This window comes from Triturus cristatus, chromosome 6 (genome assembly GCF_964204655.1).
Source record: "Triturus cristatus chromosome 6, aTriCri1.1, whole genome shotgun sequence".
In the NCBI taxonomy this organism is placed as follows: domain Eukaryota; kingdom Metazoa; phylum Chordata; class Amphibia; order Caudata; family Salamandridae; genus Triturus; species Triturus cristatus.
The window spans coordinates 324638198-324661297 of NC_140589.1; positions in this window are offsets into that span (position 1 = coordinate 324638198).

Here is a 23100-nt window from a genome sequence, read left to right on the forward strand (position 1 = left end):
GGAAACAACCATTACAATGCAGGCAGTACATCGTTAACAACGCAACTCCGACAACGCGGGTGCATTAATATCACATTTCATCACAACGCATTGTGAGGTCAGTAATGAGGTAAATTAAAGTTTCTCATATGTGTATGGGTTTTGGGGTAAAATTTGAAAATGTAAGTTTTTGGCAGAAAGATTTGAAAAATGGGGTGAATTTTGGGGTAAAATATGAAAAAAGGGGTGCGCATTTGTCTCATATGTGATTTTTGTGTGTGTTTTGGGGACTCAAAAAAGGAATTCCAGGGTTCACGTTTGGGTTTGTGGTGCAAAGGCCAGTTTTGGGTTGCACTCACTGAAGTGGAAACAATGATCTTTATGTCTCCGCTATGCAACACCTACTCTACTGTTGCAATGTGCCTTGTATCAGTATGCATTGGAATGGAATGCGAGGTGAGGTCATGTGTCACAACAACGCATGTGCCTTTGGCACACGAGTGGGACTCCCGCTGTGCATGGGCGCAGAGTGGCTAACATCGAGAGGTGCAGGGGGACTGGACAGCTGTGAGGTGGGAAACGCCAGAAATAACACTGGATGGTGCGTGGACGCGGGGATGTGTGTGTGAGCGCATGTTGTTAAAAATATATTGAGGGAAGTCTTACCTTGAAGCAGTGTCCCGTGTCTTTGGAGCTCCTGCTATCCTGCATCTGCTTCCAGGAAAAGGAAGTAGGCAGCCAGGCTCCCTTCCCTGAGACAATCACAATGCCACGATGCAGCGGTGGGATTGGTAATTGGCAAAGGGACAAGTCATGTAGCCAGGGGCCAGAGGGGTGGCCATATTCCCCCTGCAGGCTGTAATGCAGCCTGCATTACGAACAGGGAACGGCGCATGACTGCTTTGGGCGGCCTGAGTGGACCGACCAAACAGTCATTGTGCACTTGAGTGGGCATGCCGATCCGCCCATGCCCTGCTCTGTGTTTGGAGCAGTCCTACCCACCCTCCCACCCCTTGAGGATACATAGCATAATTGCATCAGTTAGTTATCCCTTGTTTTTAACTTTTGATGTTTTTTTTGGGCTTCTCGGAGCCCGTACTTCATACTTCCCGCCGCTGCTGCCCCTGTGGTCCCGAACCCCTTTCTTTGCCCATTGCCGCCTCCCAGCTGATCGTTCCTCCCCCCTCCCCTACTAAATGGCGGACGCTGCGCTGTTGCGCAGGGGACGTGCGCCGCTGGTAAGCCAAAGGCGCGCCTAATGCAAGCCTGTCTACGTTCGTTCGTGACCCGACCGCGACCAGCGCCAGGAACCCTGGATCTTGAACCAGCCACTGCTACAGCTCAGCCACCCTCCACTCACTCAACCAAGGAAAACTCAGAGACTGACAACAGGCCTCGCCAAACACGATACACGGCCAGTTCTCCTGCCTCCACTGCCGCCAGACCTTAACCACCACCCCATATATGCAAATGGAGGATTTCAGTTAGATGAGGAGAGAAATAATGTCGTAGGCTTCTAAGAGAGTGAGTCCTGCAGTGCAAAGTGAAGTGAAGGGGAGAATAGGAGTGACTGAGACACTCTGAACACCACTACATCTGCCACAGTCCTTAGTAGTATTAAATCACAGTATCATATGTTCAGAGATGAAACATTTTCAATTCTTATTATTCATGCTTTCATGCATTCATTTTTGTTACTGATTTATTTGGTACTGCTAACAAGCATTGACAAAGCAAATAGGTTTGGCTTATTTAAGGTTAATGTCCATTGTGTTACGGGTCTGGATGTAATAAGAGAAAACTCAGAGAGGCACATACATACTGGTCATGTGGCATGCTGTGGTAGCATTCCAATCCACTCCCTTAATTCCACAGGGCATGTTTTATTCAAGGTATTCCTAGCTACACCCCTTTGACTACACCTCATTTATACCAGGTCATGTTCTTTTGACTATTAGCACCTTGGCGTGTGAAACACCTTAGCTTGTGAACTCTTGGGTGAGCCTTACATTCTTGTGTGTAAGACCACCCCAGGCACAGCTCTTCAGTCTCAGCGACCTGAGCCAAACTTCAGGAACCTATTGGTTAATCTGTTATATTATACCCAATGTATTGTCACTCAGCTTCCTATGTATTAATGTCTTGTGATGATAATAATATGTTCAGCACTTCTAGTCAAAATGCATCATTCCAAATTAATACAAATAACAATTTCAGTTTATGCCATTTTGAGCTCAAGTCAGGCTCACTGTTTTTGATATTTTTTTACAAAAGGTTTGCAGTGCTCACATGTTTCGTGAAAACTTGCACTTTGGCATTTTTGGAACCCCTGGGTGGACGATCAGATAGTTCTTATATATATAGCAAACAGACTCACCTAAACGCAGATTTTATATTTTTTGCAGACGTAGGCTAAGGAGTGATCCCTTACTATTTGACTGACACTCAAGGCACGCACAAAACACGTCTTCTCTCCCTGCCTCTTCCCTGGAGCTGACAAGCAGGGTCTTGTGTGGACATTCCATGCCGCTGTGACTGCACCTCAGCACAACATTGTCCTGTTGGGTGAAATACCTCACAAAAGATACATATTGATATGTTTTGTGCTGCTGCCAGTGCTCCCTCTCAGCTGTCCAGCCAGCCGGCCCAGCTCTTTATTTTTCTCCTTCTATAGCACTTGAACTGTGCAGGTCCTGCTAGTGCTGTGTCCTTTCTTTTTCTTTTTACTGAAAACAGAAAGGCCTCCGCTTAACAATTTTTACTTTTTGCCTCCTTTGTCGGTGGTAGATGTCACTTCTACATCTGTGCGTCTGTTCAAACCCTGCTTGTCCCTATAATCAGCAGATGTTAAGTGCAATTGGAAGGCTCCAGCGCATGGCAGACTGTGGTTCAAGTCTTGGTGGTGCCTTGTGTGTACTGTTTCCGCGCTGGGGCAGGCATGCCAGATTCAGGCCATCTTCAGGCACTCCACGGCTGTGTTGAATAGGGCCTTCCTGCCTCCTTGCTTCCTCACTGCCTTACACTCACTGAGCAATATGGGCTCACTGCTCGTGTGAAGCACACCATATGCACAAAGGTATGGTCATGCCCAGAACCAATGAATACCACACACACACGCACACACACACACACACACGTGCGCACACACAAACACACATCCTCCCCCCGCCCTCTGACATTACCTACATAACCCTCCTGTAACAGCCTGGTAACTGCACAGTAGAACTCCCAGAGGCGTCCATGAGGTACAATGAGAACACACGGAATGTATAGACACAGGCTTGCAGCAACAAGCAGAATAATTGTTAAACGGTATAATGCATATCATTGCTACAAATATCATATGGGCCTTGGTGTTATCGAAATTCAGCAATCAATAAAATGTAATCAACTATGAACGGCATCCGTTTTTTGCATGGAGCTAAAAGATGCACACTACAGGGGGGCATATTATCGCCACTTTAGCGGGACTTTTCCTGCCGCTAATGCAGTGATGGCTAAGTACGCCTAAATTACTATCACCATCACACAGTAGTTAGCGGGAGTTTACACCTCCTTTCCCTGAAACTATTGCCTGTTATCGATGTGTTGATAATACGTCGATAACAAGGCGATAATTATCAGGGAAAGAAGGCGATATGAAAACTCCCGCAAACTGGCACTGGCGATGGTTATCACCAGGACTTGATAATATGCCCCCAGAAGTCTACTCAAGGGTCCCAAAAATCTGCATCTGGTGGGGAGTCCCAATCTAACAAAGGAAAAGGCCAAAAGAAACCATGGTGTAAAATCTGTAAACAAAAAACACACTGGACTAGTGATTGCAAAAAGTACAAAGACTCAACTCCAGCCACCATTGCCCCTAAGGCAACTGTTCCCCCTAGTTCAGCTCCAAGTGGTGGTATTCAGAATAAGGGTGTAGTAGGGTTAACCCTGAGATGTGAGATGGACTCTGGCCTAGTCAGAGTTCCTACTCAGTCTGTACTGATCTATGAAGAAAGGCATGGATATGGCCTCCTTATTTGTCAGTCCCAAGAATTTGGGCAAATACAGACAGCAGCCTTTGATAAGTGAAAAAGAGGCTTTGGAATTCAGGGACGTTAGCTTGGGCTGAAGTGGAGCTTAGTACCCATGCAGAAATGTTGGGAATCCCTGCACATTTGTTTGATATGACCAGGTCACAGGCAAAAATGTCAAAAGCTGAACAGGCCCTGGATCCTGGAAGAATGGACCAGGTGCCTCCCAAGAAAAGGAGCAGTAGGGGTAAGGCAGTGTCTTCCTTCCTGACTCAGAAAGCAGATCAGTCTCTTGAGGGAGATGATCTCAGTCCTGAAGAAGGAACTGTCCCAGAGGAGCTTGAACCTGACCAGGTTGGGTTTTTGGGGTCAGGGGGCTCTTCCAGGGCAGATCTGAGCCAGGAACAGCTGAGCTGCCCCTCTCTTGATCCCCTCAGGAATCAAGATGCTGATGAGGCTGCTGGGAATGCTAGTGGAACCCATAAGATATATTGGGATGATGGACTCCTGTACTCAGAGTGTAGAGACCCAAAGCCTGGTGCCACCAGGAGGTTAGTTATACCTCTGAAGTTCAGGGGCTTCCTATTAACACTAGCCCGTGATATTCCCTTAGCAGGTCACCTGGGCCAAAACAAGACCTGGGACAGAATTGTCCTATACTTTCATTGGCCCCACATGTCTGAAGACACTAAGGAGTTTTGTCGCTCCTGTGTCACCTGTCAAGCCAGTGGTAAAGCAGGTGGTACAACAAAGGCCCCCCTGATACCACTACCTGTGGTGGGGATCCCTTTGAGAGGGTTGAGATTGACATAATTGGTCCTATGGATCCTCAAACAGCATCTGGGCACAGGTTTATACTGGTGGTGGTGGACCATGCCACTAGGTATCCAGAGGCTATTCCCCTTAGGACCACTACAGCACCTGTAGTGGCAAGGGCCCTACTTGGAATCTTTTCCAGAGTGGGTTTCCCTAAGGAGGTAGTATCAGACAGAGATACAAACTTCATGTCTAGTTACTTGACTGCTATGCGGTAGCAGTGTGGTGTGAATTATTAATTCACCACCCCTTATCGCCCACAGTGCAATGGGTTAGTTGAAAGGTTCAACAAAACCCTCAAGGGCATGATCAAAGATTTCCCAGAAAAGCTTAGGCGCAGATGGGGCATACTTTTGCCCTGCCTTTTCTTTGCCTACAGAGAGGTTCCACAGAAGGGGGTTGGTTATAGCCCATTTGAGCTTCTGTTTAGGCACCCAGTGAGGGGTCCATTATGTCTGGTGAAGGAGGGATGGTAGTTACCTCTCAAACCCCTAAACAGGACTATGTACTTGGTCTCCACTCCAGGATGGCTGAGTACATGAAGAAGGCAACTAAAAACCTTGAGGCTAGCCAGGAATTACAAAAGGCCTGGCATGACAAAAAGACTGTGCTGACTGTTTACCAGCCAGGGCAGAATGTATGGGTGTTGGGGCCTGTGGCCCCAGCAGCCCTCCAAGATTAGTGGAGTGGCCCCCATACCATAATTGAGCAAAAGGGAGAGGTTACCTACTTGGTGGACCTTGGAACTCCCAGGAGCCCCCACAGGGTTCGCCATGTCAATAGGCTCAAAACATATGTTGACAGGGCTGACATGGGCTTGCTCATGGCTACTGATGAGGGACAGGAGGAAGAGAGTGGCCCACTCCCTGACCTGCTCTCTCTGAACCCTGATGATGGCTCAGTAAATGGTGTAGCCTTGCCAGGCAGCCCCACTGTCTAGCAACAAACTGACTGCAGAAAAATTCTCAGCCAGTTTAGACATATGTTTTCACTGACTTCAAGTCAGACTACCTGATGCACTCATGAAGTGGACACTGGGGACAATCTGCCTGTTAAAAATAAGATTAACAGGCAACCTGACCATGTCAGAGACTGTATCAGGGCTGAAGTCCAGAAGATGTTGGAATTGGGAGTTATTGAACCATCAGATAGCCCTTGGGCTAGTCCAGTAGTCTTAGTGCCTAAACCTCACACCAAAGATGGCAAGAGAGAGATGAGGTTTTTTGTAGACTTCAGGGGTCTCGATGCAGTCACTAGGACTGATACCCATCCAATCCCTAGGGCAGATGAGCTTATAGACACTTTGGCCTCAGCCAAGTTTCTTAGCATATTTGACCTGACAGCTGGCTACTGGCAGATCAGACTAACTGATGATGCAAAGCCAAATACAGCATTTTCTACCCCTAGTGGGCACTACCAATTTCTGGTGATGCCCTTTGGTTTGAAAAATGCACCTGCCACTTTTCAAAGGTTGGTGAACAAAGTCCTTACAGGTCTGGAAGCCTTCATTCTGATTAGCTCTGCCATAGTCCATTCACGTACGTCTTTAACTCATGGTTTGACTCATCCATTTAATGGCCTTCCGCCTTTTGGCCAGCACTAATCCTTATTGGAGGAACCTCCTGGTAAGTTTCTTGGCTTTAGGTGTGGGAAGAAGCCCAAGCAGCACTTCCCTCACATCCCGTGACACCGTCCAACCCATGACCCTCTGCAAACATTGTGTCACCTGGCCCCAGTAAAGCGTCAGTTCAGAACAGTCCCAGATCATGTGAAGAAAGTGGGCGTCCCCATATCTACCTCTTGGGCAACGAGCGGATCGCTCCGTAAATATTTTATGGAGCACTCTTGGGGTCAAGTATGTTTGGTGTATTACGTTATATTGTGTAAGTTTAAATCTGGCGTTGGAGCTGATATGTTGGACCCCCTCATGTACTCTCCTCCACTCTACCTCCGTCAGGGGCTTCTCCAGTATGCATCCCATTTAGCCTGAACAGGGAGTGGACTGTCAGAGAGGTCCTAACTGAGAGCCCTATAAATATGGGATACCAGCCTGCGCCCTCCCATCAGAGTAGTCATTGTTTGCAGGGTTACCGTAACCTGCAGTTCCTGCGGAAATGTCGGCCACAGCTGAGATTTTTGTCCCATTCCCAGCTCAAATGCATGTTCCACCCCTTCCCTTGTCAGGAACTGTTGAGCTGCATACAGGTCCCCCATCAGCATGCATCCTCCCTCCATCCATTTACCAATAGACATGTTTTGTCTTATTGTTTTGAAGGGCTGCAATGCCGATAACGGGGCCTCGGGTGCATAAGGTGCCCTTTTTACTACTGTTTTTACTGCTGCTTCCCCTACTACAGCACATGTCGAACAATATATGGGAAATGTTTCGGGACCCCGGCCCCCTGCATGAGGAGCTCAGGGAGTGCAACTTCATTGTGCATGCCAGCTATGAGCCTCTTGTCCCTATTGTCCCGAGCATCCAGCCAATGTACTGCACGCTGAAGTTGTGATGCCATGTAGTAAAACCCCAATCGAGGCACTTCAAGTCCACCCTGCTCCCATTGTCTCTGCAATGTGCCTAATTTGACTCGTTTCCTCCTTGATCCCCACAGTAGCTCTCCCAGTAGACATTCCAACCACTGAAAATATGCACTTGGGATTCAGTAAAGTGAGTTCTGCATGACATACAGGCAGCGTGGCAAGATCACCATCTTGAAAAATGCCACCCTACCCATCAATGACAGTGGGTACATAGCTGTGTAAGTGGGTGAAGGAGTGCCTGTGTAGATTGGTGAGTAGATGAATGGGCATCTGAGTGGGTCCGTGAGTTTGTGCATGAGTGTCTGAGTGGGTCTGTGACTGGATGCATGAGTGTCTGAGAGTGCCTGTGAGTGGGTGCATTAGTGTCTGAGTGGGTCTGTGAGTTGGTGCATGAGTTTCTTATTAGGTCTGTGAGTGGGTGCATGAGTGTCTGAGTGGGTGTGTGATTGGGTGTGTGAGTCTCTGAATGGGTCTGTGAGTGGGTGTGTGAGTGTCTGAGTAGGTCTGTGAGTGGGTACATGAGTGTCTTAATTAGGGGTGGGCGGAATTTGCGGAATTAACCTTCGCAAATTATCGCGAGAATGTTTAAAATTATCGCAAACAAGCAGAAATATCGCGAAGATGCGGAAGTTTTTTTCCGGCACGTTCGCGAGATTTTCTGCATGGTTGCGGGTCGCCAACTTACCCATGTGGTTGCTTGCGGGCGCGGCCATCTTGTTTTGAGTTGTTCTCGCGGTGCATGATCGCGAGAAGAAAGACGTGATCGCGCGACGCATGACGTCACTGCGGGCGCGAACTGTCGCGAGACAGCGCAAATGGCTAAAAACAATACAACATCTCATGGAGAACGCGACCGGATCAAGAAAACTTGTCAGCGAACGCAGGGATTCAGGTAAGGCGATCGCGCGCGCGCGAGAATGTATCATTTTACAGCGCGAGCAAGAAACAAATTATCGCCAAGCTGCGGAAACCGGAATTTTTGACATTTTCGCGCTCTCCGCGGAACGCAAAAATGTCAAATTATCGCAATTTCCGCGAACGGAACGAAATTTTTGCCCAGGCCTAGTCTTAATGGGTCTGTGAGTGTATGCAGGAATGTCTAACTGAGTCTGTGATCGAGTACATGAGTCTCTGTGTGGGTCTGTGAGTGGGCATGTGAGTGTCTGAATGCCTCTTTCTGCTTGTTTCTCATCTCCATTTTGTCTCACTATGCTCGTTGCTGACCTCAAGTTTGCCTCTTTCTGCTCCCTTCTGACCTTCATTCTGCCTCTTTCTGCTCATTTCTCATCTTTATTTTGCCTCTTTTTGCTTGTTGCTGATCTTTATTTTGCTTCTTTCTGCTCGTTTCTCCCTATTTTCTTGCCACTTTCTGCTCATTGCTGACATTTATTCTACCTCTTTCTGCTTGTTGCTGACCTTTTTTTGCCTCTTTCTGGCCATTTCTCACCTTTATCTTGCCTCTTTCTGCTCATTGCTGACCCTTTTTCTGTATCTTTCTGATTGTCTCTGACCTTTATTTTTCCTATTTCTGCTCGCTTCTGGCCTTTATTTTGCCTCTTTCTGCTCATTTCTGACCTTTATTCAGCCTCTTTCTGCTCATTTGTCACCTTTATTTGCCTCTTTGTGCTTGTTGCTGACCTCTATTTTGACTCTTTCTGCTCATTCCTGACCTTTATTTTGCCTCTTTCTTCTCATTTATGACCTTTACTCAGCCTCTTTCTGCTAATTTCCTACCTTTATTCTTCTTCTTTCTGCTAATTTCTCACCTCTATTCTGCCTCTTTCTGCTCGCTTCTCACCTTTAATTTGCCTCTTTCTGCTCTTTTTCCCCAAGACCACGGGAGGAGCCTTAAGGCACCCACTGTCCCTACTGGCTCAGCGGCGTCACTATGGGGGTGCGGGGGGTGCGGACCGCACCGGGTGACACCCTCAAGTGGGGTGACACCAACAGGGCCCGTCAGGGGCCGGTTTTAGGGCGGTGCGACCGGGTGCTGGCTTCCTGGGGGCGCCGTGTTTGAAAGTTTATTATGCGTTTGAAGCACCTGCTGCAGCGTTTCTTTCCGCCGGCAATTACCAGGCCTCACATAAATGTCAAGAAAACTCGTGTGATTAATTATCTTCCTGGAGAGAGATCAGTGTTTGGTAAAGTTGAGGTTTTGACTTAGGTGAAGTTAGTGCAGAGGGTTAATATGCCTGCTGCAAAGAACGTGTGCCAAGTAGATTACAGAGTGCAGATCAGCAGGTTACTGCTTTCAAAAGAGACATCCTTTTGTTGCAATTTATAACTTAAAGTCCTAATATTCAACAGTGAGCTATTAACTTTCATCCTAGAACTGCATACACACCTCAAACTATACATTATTAGAAGATTGATTAATGTTGCAAAAAGGGTTAATTTGGCTAGAAATAGATTCTTATTATTAAAGAAAACTCCCAACTATGCTGTTTCTTTTTCGACTCTGCGTTTGTGCTTCTCCACACCAAGCACTATACTGCCTACCAGTATGGATGTCATGTGACTCCTACACTTTCAGTCCTTTGGTTTATGTATCATTTCCTATACACGGATTTACACACCTATGATTGATTGTCTCTGTGTAATGTGTGTGTGATGCAAAGTGCTCGGACACCCTACACTGGTATGAGTGGCGCTATATAACTAATTCAATGCATCTGAGAGAGTGTGGTTATGGTGACTTGGTCACTGTTAAAGGGTGCTAGTGAGAGAATCCATGGTGGAGGTGGTCATTGGGGGGGCGCCAACAAACATTGTCGCACAGGGCGCCACCAGCGCTAAAGCCGGCCCTGGGGCCCGTGTGCACAGAGCAACCTAACCTTTTAGGAAGAGGACGTGCTTGTGCGCAGTGCACACTGTCTCCACTCCTTTCTTTTATTTGCTTCCCTGTGAAATGGATCCAAAAAAGAAAATCACTTTTGCTGGAAATCAATGTCGTATTTTTCTGACATTTAATTCCAAAATGCAGCATCAGGAATAAAAGTTTAAAAATATGAAAAATAAATAACTAAATAAAGTAAGACAGAGTGGTAGCAAACTGTCCAGATTGATTTTTATTCACACCCAAACACATTAGCGCCACTTTTACAGAGTTTGCCAGTGAAGCGCTATTTTTGTTGTCTTGGCTTTGTTTTCCCTGGGCTTGGAACTAGTGCACCAATCCTGGAGGTACTGCAATGTGAGGATTGAAAAACAAAATTTGTACTGCTGCTCTGTATCTAGGGATGTTGTCTTTTTTTACCATACTGCTTACGTTTTGTAAGGATGTAAGCAATGGCCATTGAAATGGGTCCATTCAGGGCCCTGTTGTCATGTCCTTAACTTTTCAGGCAAAAGCACTCACTGATTTCTGAACAGTGAGTGTAAAAGCGTTAAGGTAACCATGTTGTTCCTGCTTACATTTCACATGGTTTGCAAAATGTTGCATTCCCTATGATTGTTTGCTTTTTCCAGGATGCTGTCAATTTTTTTTGTAGGCCACATATTGCTCTTGCCCAGTGCGTAATTTAAATTGAGCCGCATCCAGGTGTTTATAGCTGGCAACAATTGGGTTGTAGTTGAAGGCAGTCTGAGTTTTTCTCAGTGGGGCAGTATGGTGTTCAGTGGGGGAGAGGATGTGGCACTATGGCCAGAGCTGCTGAATTTGGAACTGGGGAACCAGGTTCAGCTTTAATAACCAGTCCGCCAGACCACTCTCCTGAGAGAGCACTATCTCATGCTAGACCTTAGAAGGCTTCGCAAGACATTAGAAGCCCCGGTGTCGTAGCACCAGCAGGTGGACCCTAGCATGACAAGTGTAGGTTAACCTTCAAGGCTTGTCCACCACTATTCATACTGAAGTGCACCTCCAGTTTTGCGGCAGGCCTATGAAGCAGTACACCCTAGAACAGTGACCCTGTCACTGAGATCACAGGACCCTTGAGAAGGGCCAGCTCTAGGGCGGTGCAACCGGTGTGACCGCACCAGGTGCTCACTTTCGGTGGAGGCATCATTTTTGCAATTATATTATGGTTTTAAAAGCGCTTGCTACCTCCTTCCTGGCCTCCAGTAATTTTCGGTAACAATAAAAATGTCATGATGACTCTGGTGATTAATGTTCTTCCTAGAGAGAGATCGGAATTTTGTCTAATGGAAGATTTTACTCATGGAAAGGTAGCTCAGAGGGTTAATGTACCTGCTGCAAAGAACATGTACCATGCAGATCACAAAGTGCACATAATGTAAATAGGCCAGTGGGCTACTGCTTTTGTCAGAGAGATCCTTTTGTTACTTGCAGTTTATAAGTTAAAATCCTAACATACAACAGTGAGCTATTAACTGTCATCTACTCCGCAGCAACACAAGTCAAATTTTTTATTAACTTTTGATACGTTTGAGCAACAAACAATTTATTAGTTTTTTTTTTTGTTTTTTTTTAAACCGTTTATTACAGAGTTCAATAATATACAAAGATGGGCCTACAACCTTCAGGCCGGCCGCTAGCAAACAAGAGGAGCACATGATACACATAGTAGAACGCATGCTGCGGCAAAGGGAAACGTACAGGAGTTAGCAGCGTTGATGGCCACACCATCCGGACCCCACATAACGGTTTCTTTTTAAAATAAATAACAACAAAAAAATCAAACCACAAGGCAACCCACAATCGAAAACAGCAGCATGTGCTCCCCTAGAAGGGGGACCCTACCGATCCATAGGAGTATCAAGGGGGGGAGAAGGTCAGGACAGGGACTGGGTGGACTCCGTGCCCGGTACCTGAGAGCTAAACCGGCTAAGGGGACGGGGCAGGCGATGGATCAGGCAATAACGGCGGGGCACAGATTCCCCCGCGGTAGGCGTTCCAGGGGCCCCATACTTTCACCCATGTCCCAGGCTTACCTCTCGCTACATACACCACCTTTTCCCGAAACATGCACCAGTCCATATTTTCCTTCCAGGCCGAAACAGTCGGGGACCTCTGGGAACCCCACAGTTGAGCAATATCGCGCTTGGCCACCATATCCCAGAGTCACCCACCACGTCTGTGGCGCCGAGTAGTCGGTTGGTTCCCACACGTTCAACAAACATCTCCTCGCTTCAGGCAGCAGCGACACACGCGTGACCACCCGCATGACCTCATGCACACCACGCCAGAATCGCTCCACCTCTGGGCATTCCCACAAAATATGAAGAAAGGTCCCCAAAGAACCACACCCACGCTTACACAACCCGTCCACAGCATAGCCCATACGCAATAGCCTTGGCCCCGTTATGTAGACCCTATGGAGTATCTTGAGCTGGACTAAGCGAAGGCGGGCCGGTATGGCCACCTCTTTCGGGGAGGCCACCGCAGAGACCCAGTCCTCGTCGTCCAGCTCCAATCCATCGGCAACCCAAGCCTCACGAAGATTAGTCAGCAATCCCGAGCGGTCATTTATCAGTTTTTTATAGATCAATGAGATCGTGCTCTCCGGTACATGTCCATCCAGCACTCTATCCTCCAGAGGGGAGTACTCCGGGATGGAGGCGACGTCCGGGAAGGCGGAGCACAGTGCATGACGGATCTGCATATACCGAAAGTACTCCCTGTCCTGCAACTGAAATTCCGTCTGCAGCATCTCGAACGTTTTGAATCCCCCCCTCGTCCAGAGATCCCCCACCCTGCTGATGCCTATCATGTCCCACTTCTCGAAGCCCTTTGAGGTCCACAGGGAGCCCAACTGCTCAGATGCGTATAGTGGTGACGCCCGGGTCAAACGATCCTTCCACCCCATCGCTACATTAGCCGCGTGCCACACTCGTACCATGACACGCGTGGGGCCCGTCAGACGTGCGTCGATCGAGCCGGAGTAGAGCGCTCGATTATAGTCACCACCCGGCAGTAGCATCTTGTCCATTTCAAAGGCCGGGTTTAGGGCGGGCCCGTATAGGCCGTGATTAATCGCAGCCAGCTGGGAGGCCCAATAATACCGTTTAATATCCGGGAGGGCAATCCCCCCGTCATACCACGGGAGCGTCAGCTTCGCCAGGGCGATACGCGGTCTCCCGTCCCAGAACAGGCGGCGTTGCAAACTCTCCACCTCGCGGAAGTAGCGCGCCGGGACGAGGTCCATTGTATTCTGCAGAGCGTACAGGAAACGCGGCAGCGACATCATCTTAAACAATGCCGCCCGGCCAAGCGGCGAGAGCGGCAAACACCGCCAACGCACGACATCCTCCTTCAGACGCTGGAGGGGGGGAAGCAAGTTCCGATCATACCGGGCCTCCGCGCCCAGGGTAATGAAGACACCCAGGTACCTAAATCCCTGCGGGGCGATCTGGATAGGACAGCCCCGCGGAAGGATAGGAGCCTCCCCAGAGAGAACATACACGCACGATTTAGCCCAGTTGATGACAAGGCCGGAGTTACGACCAAATGAATGCAATACATCAACCAGTACTATCAGTGATTTACGTGGGGAAGCCAGGTACAGGAGAATATCGTCAGCGTATAGAGATACGCGGTCCTCATACTCGGGGGTCCAGCGGAGACCACGAATAGAAGGTTCCCACCGCAGCCACTCCGCCAGGGGCTCCAAGGCAAGCGCAAAAAGGAGCGGCGATAACGGGCAGCCCTGCCGCGTGCCCCTGCCCAAATCAAACGGAGCCGACACTCTACCGTTCACAACCACCTGCGCCAGTGGGCCAGAGTACAACAATTTAACCCAGCTAATAAACCCTGGGCCAAACCCAAATTTCGCAAGCGTCGCCCAAATATATGGCCATTCAAGTGTGTCAAATGCCATAGTGGCGTCCAAAGACGCCAAGATGGCCGGCTCCCGTATGAACGGGACACGTGCGAGCACCCCATGCAAACGCCGCAGGTTAAGTGCTGTGTTGCGATGGGGAATAAAGCCGGACTGGTCCTGGTGGACCAAGTCACACACTACGCCGACCAGCCGATTGGCCAACACCTTGGCGAGAATTTTGGGCTCCGCATTCAATAACGAAATGGGTCGATAGGACGTGACCCGGTCCCGTGGCCTCCCCTCTGGCTACCACGATGGTAGCCAGACGCTGGTCTAGCGGGAGGGAACCCACCGAGTGGGCCGCAAGGAACATAGCACGGAGATGCGGCGCCAGCGTATCCGGTCGCAGTTTATACAACTCGATGGGAAGACCATTAGGACCCATGGCCTTGCCGGAAGCGACCGAGCGTATGGCGAGGGCAATTTCTTCGGAGGTTGGAGCGGCGTCCAACGACACTCTGTCCTCCTCCGAAAGGGAAGGCAGCGCGATATCTCTGAGCAGGGCATGGGAATCCTCTTCAGAGCGGGAAGACACCGGGGAATTCACCCCATGGAAATAGTCCGCGAAGCAGGAGACAATTTCCTCCGGTTCAGTGACACACACACCATTCGTTTTCTCAATCAACGGGACAACTCGACTCGCTCTCTCCTTTTTGTCCAGCCACGCAATCAATTTACCAGCCTTATCACCCACATCATACAGTCTCCCCTGTTGCTCTCTACTGAGGCCCCTGGCCGCCTCCGTGACTAGGGCCTTATAGGCCGCTTGCTTGAGTTGGAGAACGTGTAATTTGTCATCCGTCACCCCACATTCTAGATCACCCTCCAACTCGGTTATCTCAGCTTCAACACGGGTCACCTCCTCCCGCTCGCGCCTCCGGGAGTGGGAAATAAGGGACAGGGCTTCTCCTCGGAGTACTGTCTTAAACGCCTCCCACAGTGAGACCGCCGATGACACAGACCCCACATTCTCGTCAAAATAGCGCTTAAGGGATTTAATCAGCTCTGCGCGAATGGTGGGGTCACGCAGGTACCAGGGATTAATCGGGACCACCCTACCCTCTCCCCTCGAAAGAATATCAAAGTGCAACAAGAGTGGAGAGTGGTCCGAAACACCCCGTGCCAAATGGCGCACCTCCCCTATCCTCCCAACGTGTGCCGCCGGAACCAGGACATAATCTAGCCGTGAGAGACTACCATGCGCCCCTGAATGGAAGGTGTACTGTAGCTGCGTGGGATGTTTTAAAGGCCAACAATCCACCAGCCCCAGGGTATCCAAGAGGCCTGATAACCACGCTTGGGCCCGGGGGAGATCCCTAGGGGGGTGACGATCCACAGTTCCGGAAACTACAGCATTAAAATCCCCCCCCACCACTAGAATCCCCTCCGGAAGGCCAAGGAGGAGGCGCCCCAGGTCCGCAAAGGTGGTCGTCTGCAGCCCCGGCGGGACATATACTGACACAAAAACGACCACTCTGCCCTCCATTCTGCCCACCAAAACCGTATAACGTCCCCTATCGTCATGGCGCACCTCATCAATCTCCAACGGGAGCGAGTTTTTAACCATAATGCCCACACCCCTTGAACCAGACGTGAAGCCCGAATGGGCCACGAGGCGGTAGCCCCGTCGATTCAGAGCGCAAAAGGAATTGCCAATGAGGTGCGTCTCCTGCAGAAAAACTACATCGGGCGAAATTCGCTTCAAGAACTGCAGGACCACACCTCGCTTTATCTTGTCCCCCAGTCCATTAACATTCCAGGACAACAAACTCAGTCCCCTACCCCCCATCATAAACAGAAGTCATCACTCGTCCCCCAGAGAGCACTGTAGAGATAACACAATGATACGTTTGCCTTGTGGTGTAAACAAACAACAACCCACCCCAACCCACCCATTCCAACAAAACTCCCCCCTCCCTGCACCCCTGCATGAGCGGGTGCCTGTCGCCCCTATAGAAGAAACTAGCTAGACCCCCTAGAGGAGGAAAGAGTACCCCTCCTAGACCCCACACAACCTCCACGGGAGGGGATTGTACAAAGACAGACGCTTGATCGAAAATAGCATCGTATTCGTCCAGAGTGAGGCCCAATATTGACCCCTCAGTCCCGATCCAGTGGGCCATCTCCTCCCGCCGCCCCCCCCGCCATCCCGATCATGATCCCCGGACAGAGTGTCCAGCCAGTCCCCAGCCGCTTCGGGACGATCAAAAAAGTGCGTGCGACCATCCACCTCCACTCGCAGCTTGGCCGGGAAGAGCATGGCGTATTTTAAGTTCAGGTCCCAAAGTCGGCGTTTGACGCCCAGGAAGCTCAGTCTCTGCTTCTGGACCGCTTGGGTGAAATCAGGGTAAAAGTTCACCTCCATATTTTCCAGCTTAACAGGCCCTTGTAGTCTGGAGGCTTGCAGGATCGCGTCTCTGTCCCGAAAGTTAAAAATCCGGGCAATGAGAGGTCGCGGAGGGGCTCCGACCTTCGGCCTTCCCCCGGGAATTCTGTGGGCCCTCTCCACGGCAAAAAATTTACTCAGTCCCCGAGGCTGGAGATGGGTAACGATCAGGTCCTCCACAAATAGATCCGCCGCCGCTTCCTCCCGTCCCTCGGGTACTCCGATGATGCGGATGTTGTTCCTCCAGGCCCGACTCTCGGAATCCTCAAGGCGTCGATCCATAAGTGCACTCGCCTGAGTAAGCCGGCGCACCTCCGTTTGTAGTGCCGCCACATCAGTCGTAAGGCCCGATGCGGTTTGGGCCAAAGAATCAACTCGGTCGTTGGTCTTGGAAAGATCGGCCCTCACCAGGCCGACATCCACAAGGACAGCGTCGATCTTCTGCGCCAGGGTGTCGAACCGCTGGCCCACCGAGGCCTTCATCTCGGAAATGGCGCCCATGACGTCGTGGAGAGTCAGATCCGTGGGCAAGTCCGGGGCATCAGAAGGGCCCTCGGGGGACTTGTGCGGTCTGCCGGGAGATCCCCTCTGGAGGGTATAGCGGTCCATGCTGTTGGCCTGATGAACGGTGCCACGCCGGGTCGACTTGGCCTTTGACCGATCTCCATCTTGTTTTGTGGCCATCGCCGCTGGTCCCACAATCGCACCAGCAACGCCGTAGAGGGCAGGCAATCAGGGCCACGAGCTCCGGGGGGGGCCACCCCAGATCGGCGGGGTGGGTACAGCCGGCAGGCAGGCAGGGTCCCCCAGCGAGGCCACACCAACACAAAAAGCTCCGCGATCACACTTGCAGAGACGGTGCGAAAGCGAAAGCGAAAGTGCGGGGTACGCAACTCGCCAGGCCCGGCCCGCCGTTGTTGTTCACTTTGTCACTGGGTCACCCCCCAACGCAAATCCGGGGTCCGGCGAGGAGAAGGCCGCAAACTTCAATCGGTGCTCACTCCGGCACCCGAGGTCCGATTTGAGAACGGAAAACGGGTACCACCTCAGCTCAGGTTCACCAACACAGTCCCCTCAACCGAGGCAGGATGAAATCAGGATAGACGTAGGAGGTTGCGGAAGTCCTCGGGAGCCTCGCACCTACGCGGCCATCTTGGTTGCGCGCTAGGCTCCTCCTCCAATTTATTAGTTTAAATGGTGAGATCATGCTGCAGATCTTGCATTATGAGGTAAATATGGCAGAGCCATTATTATTTAGAAAACATTTGCAAACTAGGATTTTTAGCAATTCATGTTTGAACTGCTGTTTTGGTAAAGGGAGAAGTGCTGATGACAGAAACTCCATGGGCCGGGAACAAATGGCTTGTGCTTCCACATTTTATCATATTTGGGGACATTCTGTGATTAGAAGCATATCCCACTTTGTGAACACATTTTACTGTCAATAACTCATTATAACCTTAAATAATCATGTGTATCCATTGGTTGATAAAACTGGGCAGTGAAACCAAACAAATACAAAAAATTGGGATGTTTGCGCATTCTGGCCACGCCTCTGGCTCTGCCCACTGATCCAATCCTTGGGTTATTCCCGCCCTTTGATTCTCCGCCCACAGTTCCCCTACTTTTTTTCCCCCACTTCGACCACTGATATATCGTGTTGATGGATAGTGGGAACACCACACCAGTAAAAAGTACCATACCTATGATATTATAAATTCCAATAAACTGTTGACTAGCAGGTAGCCCACTGTACAACCTGATTAATGAATCATTATCACACTGTTGTTAACAGGCACATTTTGTAAATATAGGACCTACATTTACAAACGTTACTAAGGATTCTGTATGGTCCCGTTATTTGCCAACTGTGTCCACTGGCGGACTCGGGGCGGAGGAGGTCTATGAGGTAAGTCGTGAGGGGGTGACACCATGAGTTACCCGCACCGGGTGACACCAACCCTAGTGACGCCACTGTACTGGCTCCCTACCTTCTGCCAGAGCCGGCATTGCTCTCACAGACAGGGAGCTGCTAAACTTGCAGCTCCTTGTCTGTGAGAGCAATCGCTTTGTCTATTTTGTTTGACGACATACAGGGAAACAGATAAAACTTCTGCTTCCAGCAAGTGAGAGCATTTTGTCAGCTCCCGTTTGCTGGAAGCGAAGTGTTTGATCTCTATTTTGCAGATGAAAGCTCTGCTTCCAGCAAGTGAGAGTATTTTGTCATCTCCCGCTTGCTGGAAGCAAAGTGTTTGCTCTGACTTTGTGTGAGCTGTCAAATCTCCTGCCAAGTCACAGCAAACAGCTATAGGGGTGGGCACGCCGGGATATAGCAGGAGCTGGCCCTTGGAGGGTGGTGGTCCCCAGGGCCATTATTGGCTCCAGGAGGGGGGGTCACAGGGCCCTCCTCCTTACACTTTCCTCAGGGAAGTGGTTTTCCCAGGGGCCGAGAATGGCCCGGGAGGGGCCCCCTTCCTTCTTTATAAAAAGAAAGCCCCCGGGTGGTGGTGGACCCATGGCGTGAGGGTCCAATGGCCCCCCCGCTCCATATTTAAGTTAACCCCAGGAGGTGACTGCCAGAAAGAGTGGTATTGCCAGGGACTTGGCTTTGCCTAATGTGGGGATTACTTTGATCGGCCAGAGAGGGCTGGAATGGTATTAATTGCTGGCTTTTGTTAAAAGCATTGTGGGTTCCTAACCCCCTGAGCTCATGATTGTACACTGTGGTGGCAATGACTTGGCACACTGACTGAATGGAGTGATTCTTGAAGAATGAAGGCTCTGCATAGTAGGAGCTTGACCACCTAAGGGTGTCGGGAGAGAGTGGGTTTTCCGTGAACAATTATGTACAAAGCTAAGGTATTACATCTGTCAAATTGTTTACTGATGTATAAAGTAAATTGGAGAGCAGTATTTGGATGATGTCATCAGTGATGTCATCAATAATGTAATTTGAGACTTCATCAGTTAAGTCCTCAATGATGCCATTGAACATGTCATGAGCCATCACTCATATATATTAGGTCATAAGCATGGCAGGGGTGCAAGTTATAATTAGCTTGCGCTCTATTGTGAATTTCAGTATTTGTTTTGGGTTAAAACGGCAAATTATGACTGACATTTTCACCTAACTATAACATACCTTTAACCTTTGGTCTTTTCATGGAATTTCACGTTTTTTTTCACCGTATGTCAAAGTATTTTTTTCTATAACTAACTATGACATAACATAACTTAAGATGTTATCACCATACCTAACTATATCTTCACTTTAATCTTTGTTTTTTTCAGTGAATTTCTGGGTTTTTAATAACGCAAAGTAAAGTTTTTTTAGGATAGTTGGGCATAATCTATATGTTATCTTCTGTTTTTCTTGGTAATTTTCAGTACTGTGCTTTCCTTTTTCAAATTAGTGCACTTTGTATTATTATTAGTTTCAATATTCCAAAGGCCCCGAGGTACTCCTGTGAGGCTCTAGAACCAATGGGAGAGTCCTGTGGGAGTTATGTGTAGGGCTTACTACCTATTCTGTGTCCAGCGGAAATACTATGCGACCCAGAAAAAACAGAAAAAGTTGTGTTTGGTATGAAAGACTGATTTATATTTAAGTTTAGGCCTAGTGCTTTTTTAAATGGGTCAATTAATAAATATCCCTTGAGCCTTTTTTATGAAATTTACTTGGTTTGTGGACATTGTGGTCCTGCAGTAGTGTCCCAGGAGTACCACTGTATCTCTATCACACACACTAAAAGACCTCTGATTGGTTAAAATCGCTGTTTAGCTCCATTTGCATAAATTTCACACTCTTTCATCCTCATTTGGATTAGTACTTTAGTGCTATTACAACATGCGCTGAGCCCTTCTCTTTCTGGTGTATTTTTGAATGTTGTTTTCTCAATGGTATCTGGAAATCAGAGGAAGAAGGACATGGAGGAGGAGCAGGAGAACACCTGTTGGCCCACTTGGGGGTCCCTGGTGTGGAAATGTTTTTAGTATTCCTTAAGGTGCAAAAATGTGTCTTTCACATTTGTAACCTGTAGCATCTGCAATATGCAGTTCTTTAGAGGGACTGAAAAAAATATAGGGGCATATTATCAAGCACGGCGTTAAAATTATTGCCGCTTCAGCGGCAGAAAACTGCCGCTAAAGCGGCGATAATTGGCTTGATAATATGCCGCAGAGAATTCTAATAGAAGCCCATGTTGACACCAGAACATGGGCTTCTATGGGAATTCTCAAGCCGTTTCTTGATAATATGCCCCATAGTTATTGGACTTCTGGCATGGAAGCGCAAGTGCTATGTCCATCCTGTATGCCTTACACATGAAAAGCAGCAACATGATTGATACAATAGTGCAGGAGGTGCAGTAAAGTTGACTATAGTGGAGAGAAGAGCACTTCATTGAGGGACGCGTTATTGTCGGAGTACATATGTTCTAAGAAGGACTCGTTTTTTTCCGAACTCCAAGTTGACATGCCCTGTTTTTGTTTTACCCACTGAACCCAACAAAAAAAAGTAAAAATGTAAACGTGTAAAAAACCTACCTAAAAATGGTTTAATTTTCAGAACCACCTTTACTGAATTAAAAATAGAAAAATTTAATATTGTTTGTCCTGTATGTCTCTTTATGTTAGTGGATCATAATACTTTCCTTTAGCATTTAACCAAATAATAACAGGTAAGCGTATTGTTAGAAGTGTAAGTAAAATAAAATGCTTATAACAATAGATTTATATGAGAGTTAAAAAAAAGTATGCTTCAGGTTTGCATTACTTTCTAAATGCAGACCTGCCACAAAATTCCCATTCATAATTATAAACCACCATAAATGGCTATTTGTGTTGGTTTATAACCAGAAGTAATTCACTGTAGTGTAATACACTGCCTTGTATTACTCTCGAAGTACTAACCTACCTGGAAAGGATGAACCTCAAACTCTTTCCTGCCTGCTGCCCTGAGAGAGGTCTTTCTGCTTGCCTAATCGTTGGAGAAAGATGTTTCAGCTTTGAGGCTGAATCTTTTGATCAAGTTGTTCCTCCAGGGTTGGTAACAATAGCTTCACGCTGACCCACGTGGCTTAGTGGGGGGTAGGAGGGGAGGGGGTCAAGGACCTGTAAGAAAAGCCTGATTGCCCCTGTAGAACATATGACTGCGGGGGAGTGGAAGGTCTTGTAGCAAAGGAAGCTGCTAGTTCTGTGGAAAAAAGACGAGTGCACCAGTTATAGTTGAGCACATTTCTTCTCATTCCTAACTTAATTCTTGTGGGGCGACATCAGGCTATATGTGGCATAGGGAACCCCCCCATCTCCCTCCGATTCTGAAGACCAGGAGGTTTGATGTTCGAGCCGGATGGAATTAGGGATCATCAATCCTAAAGAAACACACTATTCTCTTCCAGACACTTGTAAACAAGCCCCTTACAAATCATTCACCTGCTACACTCACACAGCACGTCATGGGGCTGCTATAATCACATTGTCCAGGTGTAATGTTTGCTCCTAGTCCACCAGTGGTGAAGGATACACAGGGTCCTGTGGTTTGAGGAAGCGGCTGCTGCTGCAGAGAGGTCCAGAGGACATTGACCCAGGAGATGTTGTAAGCCTCCTGCACTGGACTGGTGCCCTGTAATTTCGTGGAAATGTCCAGATCTTAAATAAGCATTGGTATGTTATGTTATATGTATTTGTACAGCGCACAATTCCCCCAGGAGAGGATTCTGTTTCTGGCACTGAAGCAGGAGCTGTATATGTCGAGCCAGGATTGGGGCTCGATGAAGAACTTGGGGGCATATTATCAAGAACGGCGTTAAAAATTATCGCCGGTTTAGCGGCAGAAAACTGCCACTAAAGCGGCGATAATGGGCTTGATAACATGCCCTTGAGAATTCCAATAGAAGCCCATGTTCTGGTGTGAGCATGGGCTTCTATTGGAATTCTCCGGGGCATATTATCAAGCCCATTATCGCCGTTTTAACGGCAGTTTTCTGCCACTAAAGCAGCGATACTTTTAACGCCGTCCTTGACAATATTCCCCCAAGTCTTCCGTTTCTTGAGGGATTCAAGCACTGAGGAGGAGGCTGGAATGTGCAGGAGTCCGGCTGAGCAGAAGTGTTAGGTAGGTTTAAGGCAGTTTATGTGGGTGTTGAAGTATGTGTGAAGTATGTGGGGCCAATGCCTTGTTGTAAGGCTTCGGCGGGTGATGGGTTTGAAGAGTGCTCGTTTGTGGATGGGGCGCCAGCGCAGCTCTTTGAGGTGCCGAGTGATATCAGTGCCATTCTCAGCGGTCTCTTTTGCGGAAGCACATGTCATTAACCCGTCGGCAGGCCCTGTGCCTCGTGCTGGGCTTTGCCAGGGCGCATGTGTTAACCGCATCCTTCCTTCCTGACCAGAGAAATATCCTTTTACATCCTCATTACCTTTGCAGCCTTGGCTAATGTTGCGATCCGCAACATGTGTCCCTGCTACAATCACTCTCTCTACTTTGCATTTATAATTAACCTGCAATAAGGCCAACCGCCCTATAGAATCAGAATGTATATCTTGTCACCATTCTGCTCATCTGTCCATCTTATTATTTTGA